Source organism: Siphateles boraxobius, unplaced genomic scaffold (assembly GCF_051911475.1).
Source record: "Siphateles boraxobius isolate OS27281-9 unplaced genomic scaffold, OSU_SipBor_1 130, whole genome shotgun sequence".
In the NCBI taxonomy this organism is placed as follows: domain Eukaryota; kingdom Metazoa; phylum Chordata; class Actinopteri; order Cypriniformes; family Leuciscidae; genus Siphateles; species Siphateles boraxobius.
In genome coordinates this window covers 27,754,707-27,764,712 of record NW_027508734.1, presented here as the reverse complement: position 1 = coordinate 27,764,712, position 10,006 = coordinate 27,754,707, and the positions used below count along the sequence as shown (strand labels likewise).

At 37.6% G+C, this 10,006-nt stretch overlaps 1 long non-coding RNA gene across 1 annotated transcript; it reads right to left on the bottom strand.

The window, feature by feature from the left end:
- Positions 1-238: 238 nt before the first annotated feature.
- LOC143737455 (uncharacterized) lies at positions 239-9,724 on the bottom strand. The gene is made up of 3 exons (XR_013203658.1): positions 9,595-9,724; positions 9,314-9,392; positions 239-321 (listed from the first exon to the last, which is right to left on the bottom strand). It is a non-coding gene; the product is annotated as an uncharacterized LOC143737455 (long non-coding RNA).
- Between the last annotated feature and the right edge of the window lie 282 nt (positions 9,725-10,006).

Sequence of the window (10,006 nt, the reverse complement as noted above, 5' to 3'; positions counted from 1 at the left end):
AAATCCTCCCAAAAGTATGTAGAGACCAGCTGTAGCAATGGAGGCTCCATTTCCATTCCCTCGAACTCCATGAGGACTCTCACTGGCACAGATGATATTGCTGGCTTGTGCACCTTGTCAGACCTCTCGTCGGGCTTGAGCTTCGGGACGATGGTGGGCTAAGTCATTCTTTCTGGTGCTGACATGCAGCAGGCTTGGGCTCGTGTCTGAGGTGGGCTTTGGCATATGCTCTGTGCAGGGTGTGGGAGGCGGCTGGCTGGGCTCTGGGTCCAGAATTGGGCTAGTGACATCATTCTCCTGAGGATCATCCATGCTGTGTGCCTTGAAAAAAAAAAAAAAAAAGGCAAGCAGTCGGGGAAGTTGGTAAGGCACACCAGGTCTAAAAGTATCCTTGTGTGGTCCTTGAGGCTAAGATCTTCTTGCTCTGGTAGACAGAGCAACTAGATGGCAGCTAAATCCATATTTAATCAGTCTAATAAAACTTTCTGGGTTCAGTCTTGTTACTATAATAAAAATCGCACGGCACAGGAGAAACAATAACAAAGTCTTTACTTGGAAAATATGCTGGAGAATACAAGAATCAAACAAAATCACTTCCAACATAATCGAGACGGAACAATGAGGAAATTAAGGGCTGAAATACACAGACATAACAAGGTAAGTAAATGAACATGGGAATGTAATCAAATCAGAAACTAGAATTTTTTTTTTTTTTTAAACAACAACTAGCAAACAGAAACGCTTTTGCTTTTACTCAAGAAAAGCAGCACAGGGAACAGAAGGAAAACAAAACCAAAACAGAATTCAACAGTTACACATGTTGAATGGAAACTCGCTTTTTTTTTCAAATTGTTTTTTGTTTGTAATTTCAAATTTTACCATCTATTAATATATAAATATATATATATATATATATATATATATATATATATATATATAAAACAAAAATTGTATTATACACCAAAAAACAAAACAACTTGGATATAAACATAGCTATTTGATGCTGCTAGCATTGAATTTTAATTAACACCAGGCTATGACTCTGGGGCTTGAGCGGGCTCATGTGCTGGAGGCAACACGGGAGCTGACTCAGGGGCTGGACTCAACCTGTGTGTGTCCCAGACCAGTCCTTAACTCCAGTCCTCGCGACCCACTGCTCTGCACATTTTTTATGTCTCCTTATTTAACACACCTGATTCAGATCACCAGCTCGTTAGGAGAGACTTCTTGATCTGAACAGAGTGTGTCAGATAAGATGTGAAATGTGCAGAGCAGTGGGTCCCGAGGACTGGAGTTGAGAACCACTGTCCCAGACCATTATGGATAGTGCATCCTCTGGGTTGAGCTATGGAATTTCCTTCACTGGAACGGACTCAGGAATTTTACACTCAGGAATGGACTCTGGGATTTCACTCACCGGAAATGATTTCTCAAAACTGTGCTTTGCTGGACTGTCCAGATAAGATGGTAGTTTGGTTCTGATTGTGGTGACTGAGTTGATGCTGGATGATGAGAATTGATACTTCCAGGGAATAGCTGCTTAGCGGTTGTTCTTCACCTCACAGACCTCTTCTACTGTAAAGGAGGATCCACTCTGCCACAGAACATAATCAATATACTTTTTTTAAGGAACATGTTCCAACCGCTGGAATTTGCTGGAAAAGACAATTGTCCAATCCACTCCAAAAAAAAAAGGTATTTTGTTCCAGGGTACCTGACATGAGAGCTCAACATATCCAACATATTCCTCGAACGGGCAGCCATTTTGAGATGGGAGAGAAGCAGATCAGTGGAATCAATAGGGCTGATGAGAATGCTCATGTTGCTTTCTGTTTAGGGTCTTCTGTTACGGAGTAGTAGACTCAAGAAAGATTGATATGAAAAATATTGAGAGAGTTTTATTACACCAGATGACAAACAGGTAAGTAATGCAGAAATATGGCAGTAGATAAACACAGGGACATAGCTGGAGATAAACATACAAGTACTTGAAAGGCAGGTAAGAGTATTCACTCAAAACACAACCAGACATCCATGAAGAGTATTGTGCTGGCTTTTAGGGTGTGGAGTTGATGGGGGTGAATGACTGCAGGTGTAGATGATGGTGGAGTATGTGCAGGTGGGAGCCAGGAAGGATTATGGGAAGTGAAGTTCTGAGGTGACAGGTGATCACGACAATGTGTATCAGGTGTAAATGTAGAGTTTATTCATTCATCCCACATCCACTGTATCCATTCCTCAAATAACCACAACAAGCAGCTGTAATATCTGTTACTATGACAGCAATGAAGGGAGGATTCCATATCCCTAATCCCCTTTCCCGTCCCACATCGGAGAAGAGATAACATCCATTAGGAACTTATGATGGGATCCTCCTACAATAGCGAGCTCAGTGTGGGATGTGCGGAATGGCCTTATGAACCAGAGCATGTGAGAACCAGGCTCTACTTTTGGCATAGGACATTAACACACAGAGCTGATTCAGCAAACATGCCATACACTCAAGCTCTTTATATATAGATGCACTCATTCATTAATAGTAAGTACATTCTGGAGAGGATCTTTACTGATCTACAGGAAGTCCTGTTCTATATGATTTCTTTGAGTATATTTGATGCTCAGCTCTGTGAAGTTGTTAAAAAAAGACTGATAATGTTTTGTATCTGTTCAGTGTTAAGTTTTTTTTTTTTTTTGTCAACTTGAAAAAGAAAATAATGAATGAGGAAAATACTTCAACATTCTCTGATCATCGTGCTGGTTTATCTCCTCACCACATATCCAAAATAGCCATCAGGGCCAGCACAGGTCATCTGGCTTTGTTTGCTCATGTTAATCCTTTGAAGTTCATTGAAGGACCAATCCAGAGAACATTAGTAATTGTGATAAATTCCCAACATACAAACTTTAAAAAAACAAAAAGACAAATGGAAAAAATCTGTATGCAATAGAGTAAAAACGAATCATAAAATTTTTTTTATTAATTCTTCAAAATAAGAAATTTTGACTAATATGTTCAATAACATTGTGAATTTTCCTTTAAATGTTAAAAGAGCACTAATGTCAGTGACCTGATTTTGCCCTTTAGGTTTTTGCCTTAATTCAGCAGAGGTCTTCGCTGCAGTAAAGGGATATAAATCAGTGTCATCTGCAGAGTGATTTTGGAAAGCAGCATTTGGAATATTCCTCTAACAACCCAAACTAGCTTTCAGAAAACAAAGGACCCTGTAAAAATGTCTCCCTCTGAATTACTGCATGATTTAGTTGTTGTAGAGAATGAAGCATTGAGGAATAAGGAATCCTAATAAAAATCATTGAGACCATAATGCGTATATATGCAGACTTTTATAAGTGATAATATTTACAGAATGATGCCTTGAATCTCTTAAGCTGTAAAAAACTAGATGGGGTCTGAGAGAGTTTTTTTTCAGATCAGATCTGGCTCCGATAACAGCTCAGATACATATGGTCCAAAGTACTGTTTTGTGGAGGCAAAATTGAGGAAAAATGTGCTTCATGTGGAAACATTTAAATGAATTGATTTTATTCAAATCAAAATATATCCTATTGACATCACTGAATCAATGTAAATTCATTATGTTACAAATTTAAGGGTCAGAACAGGTAGAATAAGGGCCAGCACAAACCCACTTTTGGCGTTAAAAAAACTATTATCAGGATTTACTAAAGTGACGCAGTGAAAAATGAGTGCTGAAAAGGCATGGACAGTTATTTTTGTGGCTGATCTTACTGCAAATGCATTTGAAGGAGTTTCCCTTTCAGACGCAAATACAGGAGAGTATTTAAATTAATCATGCAAGGTTATTTACTTAGGTTTGCGCTAGTCAATTGACTGGTATTCGCACCATTATTTAACGCCCCCCCCAAAAATTCTTAAACCAGATGCTAATTTGCGCTGCTCTTGGTAGATTGCGCTGATCATTACAGAAATGATCCGGCTGCATCTGTGTTCTTTAATTTGCAAGTCGTCAATAGATCACGCACAGAACTTTGCACTACCATCTGCGCTTTTTGGGATTACGCTTTCACGCTAATTTGCGGTTTAGTAAATCCGACCATTAGTGTCTAAAGCTAAAAACTGGTTATAGTGTGCCCACCTAAAATTTACATTATGAGGACAAACAGATACAATGCTGTGCGCTCATGTCTAAATAAGCTTTGTGCACCAATTCTGAGTGTTTAAAGTCCAGCTGAGTTTCTGCCAGAGAATGTCAAGCCCACGCCCTCCGAGCCAAACACTGGAAAACCGCCCAGAGAGCTCACACGATAGGCCAGCTGACTGCAGCCATTTCAGCCAATGATTACACTTGTGTGGCTAACACCCCACCCTCCCTTAACCCCCCACTCACTGGGCACCCGGGAAGAGATCAGGAGGTCTCTGGGTTGCAAGGTCTAACATAGTCTTTTGCTGTGGCATTGACGCACACTCTGATCTATAATTTATACCCCTTCACATTGTCAGAGACTCATCTTCTGGGAGTTAAATATCAGGCCACGCTTTTTGCCCTGGTGGAATTCATCCATCATATTTCAGCCTTTCACCCAATTAGTTTCAACTTATGTTCTCTATGCACAGTTTTCTTTATTCGTTTAGATAAAGAGATGGCTCTGTCCCCTATCACTGACCCCTTCATATCTATTAAAGTATCATCCCAGTAACATAAGCTGGTACTGCTACTACGGTCAATACCTTTACGCGTCACACCGTGCAAGAATTTCTTAACTAGGTGTGACAAGATTTGAGGAATAGTTTCCTTAGCCCTAAAGAGTACAGAGACCAAAACAGTGTTATTTCATGAACTTGTGTGCAAATATAGTATCTTGCATGCGGCGTCAATGGCAAAGGCCAGAGATTTACTGCAGTAAATCAGTGTCTGAAATGCAGTACATTTTGACTTTTTCGCTCATCCACCATATTTATGACCATCATTGGGGTGAAGTATTGGCAGTGAATACAAAAACACATCATTCTGATGTAAAGGGGTGGTCACTTTCCTACACTACACTTTAGATCCTTTGACTTCCATTCATACTCATACGAATACCAAAGACTGAAAACGGAATACGAACTTTCACATTTTGCTCCGTTCCAAAGTTCCAGTTCTGCATACTCTTGTGTTGTAAATTTATATTACGTGATGACGTGTGACCAATAGAAGACCAATACGTCCCGGCACGAGCTCTCAGCTGACTTAAAACTTTAAGCTGCAGGTTTGTAGCGTTGCATTAAAGTGGAGTATATTGTACAATTATTTTACTAATGAATTATTTGTTATATTTTTATTTCATGTTTTAAAAAAGATACAGCATTGCGTGATGTCACATCATGACCGATGTGTCTGAAGAAATTTTGTGTGTTTAAAGTCTAATGCTGATTTCTGTGAAGTGATCAGGGATCAACCTTGAACAGCATGGATAATCATATGCTGAGTGAACTCATTGCATGAAATATGCTGTCATTCTAAGGTGTAGGTTCATCAGGTTCATCATGTGGCATTTACTATTGATTAAAAAAAAAAACCCTTTCCATTTATATTTTATGCATTACTGTAATGCATATTGTTATGTGACAGCCCTTCTAAATCTATCGATCTATCTATCTATCTATCTATCTATCTATCTATCTATCTATCTATCTATCTATCTATCTATCTATCTATCTATCTATCTATCTATCTATCTATCTACCTATCTACCTATCTATCTAACTATCTATCTATCGTTGACAAATGTTTAGAGGTGGGGTTAGGGGCTTACAGTTTTCTCTTTGGCTCATTTTTAGAAAGTCTTCTTTAAACTATAAGGGGAATTGTCAACTGTTTTATGGGACATTACAACTCTATTGCATGTCTGTAAAATGTAGTAACTCAACCAAAACATTAAATTCATGCTTCAAAACCTAGTTGTTGTTTTCATAAATGCCACCAAAATTAAAAAGGTTTCTATCATCATATGAGCCCTACTGGTCAAACTGTTTAGACGCTTTTTAAAAAAAAGATTTCAACAGTAAAAGTTTACTGGGGAAAGTCAATAGGTACTGTACACAAAAAAGAGTCACATTTCTATGACACTCCATGTCCTAGCTATTTATGCATACATGTGTCTGACAGATTTTGATAATTAAATGGCTCATTTTCCATGTGATGGCCCACACGTTGAATTTATTTACAAGTTGCGAAGAGTATGACAATTTCATTCTATGTGCATTTAGCTAATGTGCAAATTGTAGACAATAATTGCATGCATACACTTAAATGTAAAAAGAAATTAAAATGTGTGTGCAAGAAACTAATTGTTCAGATTGTATCTCATTCAAGAACTTAGCCAAAGCGACTGAGAAAAACTGATAGTAAAATGAAACTATATACTGTATATATAATTAGATGCACTATAAAACTCCATATTGTTTATTCCAGCTATCCAGTAATATCCAAACAGGTAAAAACGAGTATCCAATATTATTAGAAAATATGTATATTTTAATATCTATGAATATTAATGAGTTTTGAATTTGCTTTGAATTTGTTAGTGTGGGCACAGTAGTAAAGATGTTCAGAACCTTCTGTTCAAAGTTTTGGATGTTCAGATATAAAGAAAAAATACGGGTCCATAAAATCAGTTAAAATAGTTTTAACTGGCTAACATATGTAAACTGGACTCAGAAGAGACGTCAGGATTAGCAAACCAGAAATGGAGTTCCATGTTCACTTGATTCAGTGACTTTCTCAAGCTATTCAGTGACGCATACAAACATAAAATTACAGCCACCAAACTTCCTTTTCTCTTTTTTAAACAGACACACACTGCATTGCATGCACTTTTATACGTTTATGTCATTAATTATTGATTATTCACCCTCTAAATGACTTCAGAGAGGGTCAATATATATATTTTTTTTTTACAGATTTCAAAACGCTAAGACATAGGCCTACTACACTTACAAATACAAATTCACTGTGAAACATAAAACCATTCCTTGGGGGCTTATCATGCTCTCCACTTGTAGAATTACTCTACATGTAACGTTAGCTGACTATAAAATATTATTCCTATGCCCCATGACGCTTTTGCGCGAATTATGGGTGTAACTTACGTTAAGCTGTAAACAATCAGTGAAAGACTAGCTCTATGGACGCAATTTTTTTTTTAACGGTGTACAATAACATTACATTATTCATAAAATATTACTCACTCTTCAACCATTGAACATTAAAATGACATGTAAAAGTGTAAAAGCATCAACAAGATAGGCTACTTTCAACAGACCACGAATAACCCCAAAAGTGTGAATCTTTCCACAGCAAAATCGGACGGTTAAATATCACTGGTAATTTGTATTATGTAACATACGTTGGACCTGGAAAGAGACGTGAGGATTTGGGGAGAAAAAAAAGAAAAATTATTCGTGCATTCCAGTGAATTATTAATGGCATATATCTTTAATTAAATCGGGAGAACAGACCACAAATGTGCAGTATATGTTGACCGTTTTCATACTATTATAGCAAAATGCAAAAGGAAAAAATTAAAGAATCAATAGGGAAAAGAATGCAGTAACTGAAAAGAGCTCTTGCCATAGATATTCTTGTTATAACATGTCACGTTAAAATACCAAGTGTTATGTTATTATCATGTTATTCTTAAATAAAACATGAAAGAAACTGATCTCAGTGCTAATGCCAACACTTTTAGCACATTTAGGACTTTAGGCTTTTAAAATCGACTTTCCATGAAAAACGCAGTTAATGCTAATCTGGTTAAAGGTGTGCTATCATGTGGCCAGAGTCAGAAATCCCCTCAATCATGCACTGAATGGGAAATGCTCACTATTAGACAAGGAGACAACGCCATCCTGAACAAAACTGTTCTTTACTGTTACAACAGTAATGCTACTATGGTATTTTGATATATTATGGTACTTACATGGTGCTACAAGGTACTACTTTAAAAAATGTAAGTGTTGTGGCATCATCAAAGTTTGATGACAGCAGTAGATGTTTTGCTAATGGCTGGAATCTAGTTGTATAATAACGCATTTACCCCCATGCACTTAATTTATGCGAATAACTGTGAAGAGTTTTCTATGTCAAAGCAAAATGCCTGACAATTGAGGGAACTAACAATTTTTTTCACTGGAAAGCCAGTCATATGAATCAATGCAGTCATTTTCCGTAAACCAAGAGTTAAACCTGTCTGATCAGGTTGTTCTTGCATGAGTGATCTACATTTGTAGCATGACATCACAGTTCCCTCCTACACTGTGGTCCCAATTCAGAGCGAAGAGAGGTGAAGAAAAGTATTTGGACCCACTCTCTACGTCAAGATCTGTACTGAAGTTATTCTTCTCTCATTGTTTCTGCAGCTGGATTGTGTGAGTTTTGTTGCTTTGCTTAAGAGGTCAGATTGAAGCCTTCAGGGCAACAGCTGATGGATAAAGATCACACGAAAAATCATAACAATTATACCTCATCTGCTCTTATGGCCTCTTTTTCTCCTCTTTATTCCATGGAAAATGAATATACTGATTCTCTTTTATGCATTTAGTAAATAAGTTTGTCTGTAATATGAGGAAAATGGTTAGTGTTCCTGCATGTTGTTCCTCAGTGTCACCCAGTGGAGGAGGACTACGGGGGGCAGATTATGTCTATATACTGTAATTGAATTTCATTATGTGGTTTTCCTGACATCAGCGACAAACATCACCCATTTATTTTGACCTAAAGAGCCGTCTTTCCCCATTTTACAAAACACCAGCCTTCCTTCTGCCTCTCTCATTCTCTCTCTCGGATGGAAATGCTCTATTGCAGCATTTTAAGGCAACATGGGGCCGATTCTGTATTTCTGACTCTGTTATAGTGCTTGTGTGGGTGAAGATGGCTAGTCTAGAGGTCACCGTCTCATAAGGCAGAAAGCTGAGCTTGTCATGAGGTACAAACTCGCCGTTCTCTCTATAAAAATTCACAGCGACTTGTCTCTTGCCCCAAATCTCAGAACAGAAACATTGAGTATAAATTAATATTTCGATAAAACATTAATAGGCCTAAATAATAATAAAAAAACAAAACATTGGTGTAAAGAAAATTATTTTTTCTTTTTGGTTTGGACTACATTTAGAAGTCTGAAACCAGTTGAAAGGACTCCGGGACCAGAACTAGACAAACAATCACATGAAGTCAAGAGTTTTTTTTTTTTTTTTTTTGCAGGATTCTTCTCTTAATTTTGCTCTGTGGGATTCTGAACATCCGTTAGAAAAAGCAGAAATAATCTTCTGCTGTCTTGTGCTTGGGTTACTCACATGGTGGGGACTTGTAGATATCATCTAACACGCAACAAACAAACATCTGCAATGTGTTATGTCTTCTGGCATTGATATTCTGAAATTAAAAGAGATTTGATAAGTCTCGGAACATTCTGCAACATGTAAATCTACATTGAAGAGTGAGTTTTACTTCATGTCCAAATGGCTAATGTTTTAAAGGTGACTGAACAATGGTAAACCATATAACTGAGCGTGCTTGCTGGAGGAAAGTTTGGCCTATTTTCTTTACTCAAAAGAAAAGCTCGTAGATCATTCACCTTACAAATGCTCATCCGACAGCCTCTCAGTGCGGTTCAGCTCTCCTCTGGCCCAGGCACTGATGGATATTTCACCAAACAGATGTATTTCGTCATCATGCTGCACTGTTTATACACACAAACATGATCTGAAAAAGTGTGAAATTGCTGTGGAGAGATTTAAGACGTTGCTGGCGTAGTAACATAGAACAATACTTCCATCTAGTGGTGAGATGGAGTTTGTGTTCACCCTTGTGTACTTTGAGGGGATTTGTGAAAGTCAATACCTTCAAGACCTGTGTATGATGAATCGATTGATGGTGCTTTTATGTTCGTACTGTGCAAAAACTTTGACTTTCTTGCAATTTAGAACATATAAAGCAGGATGTGTATGAATGATAGATAAATGAGTTCATGAGTTCCTCAGTCGTTA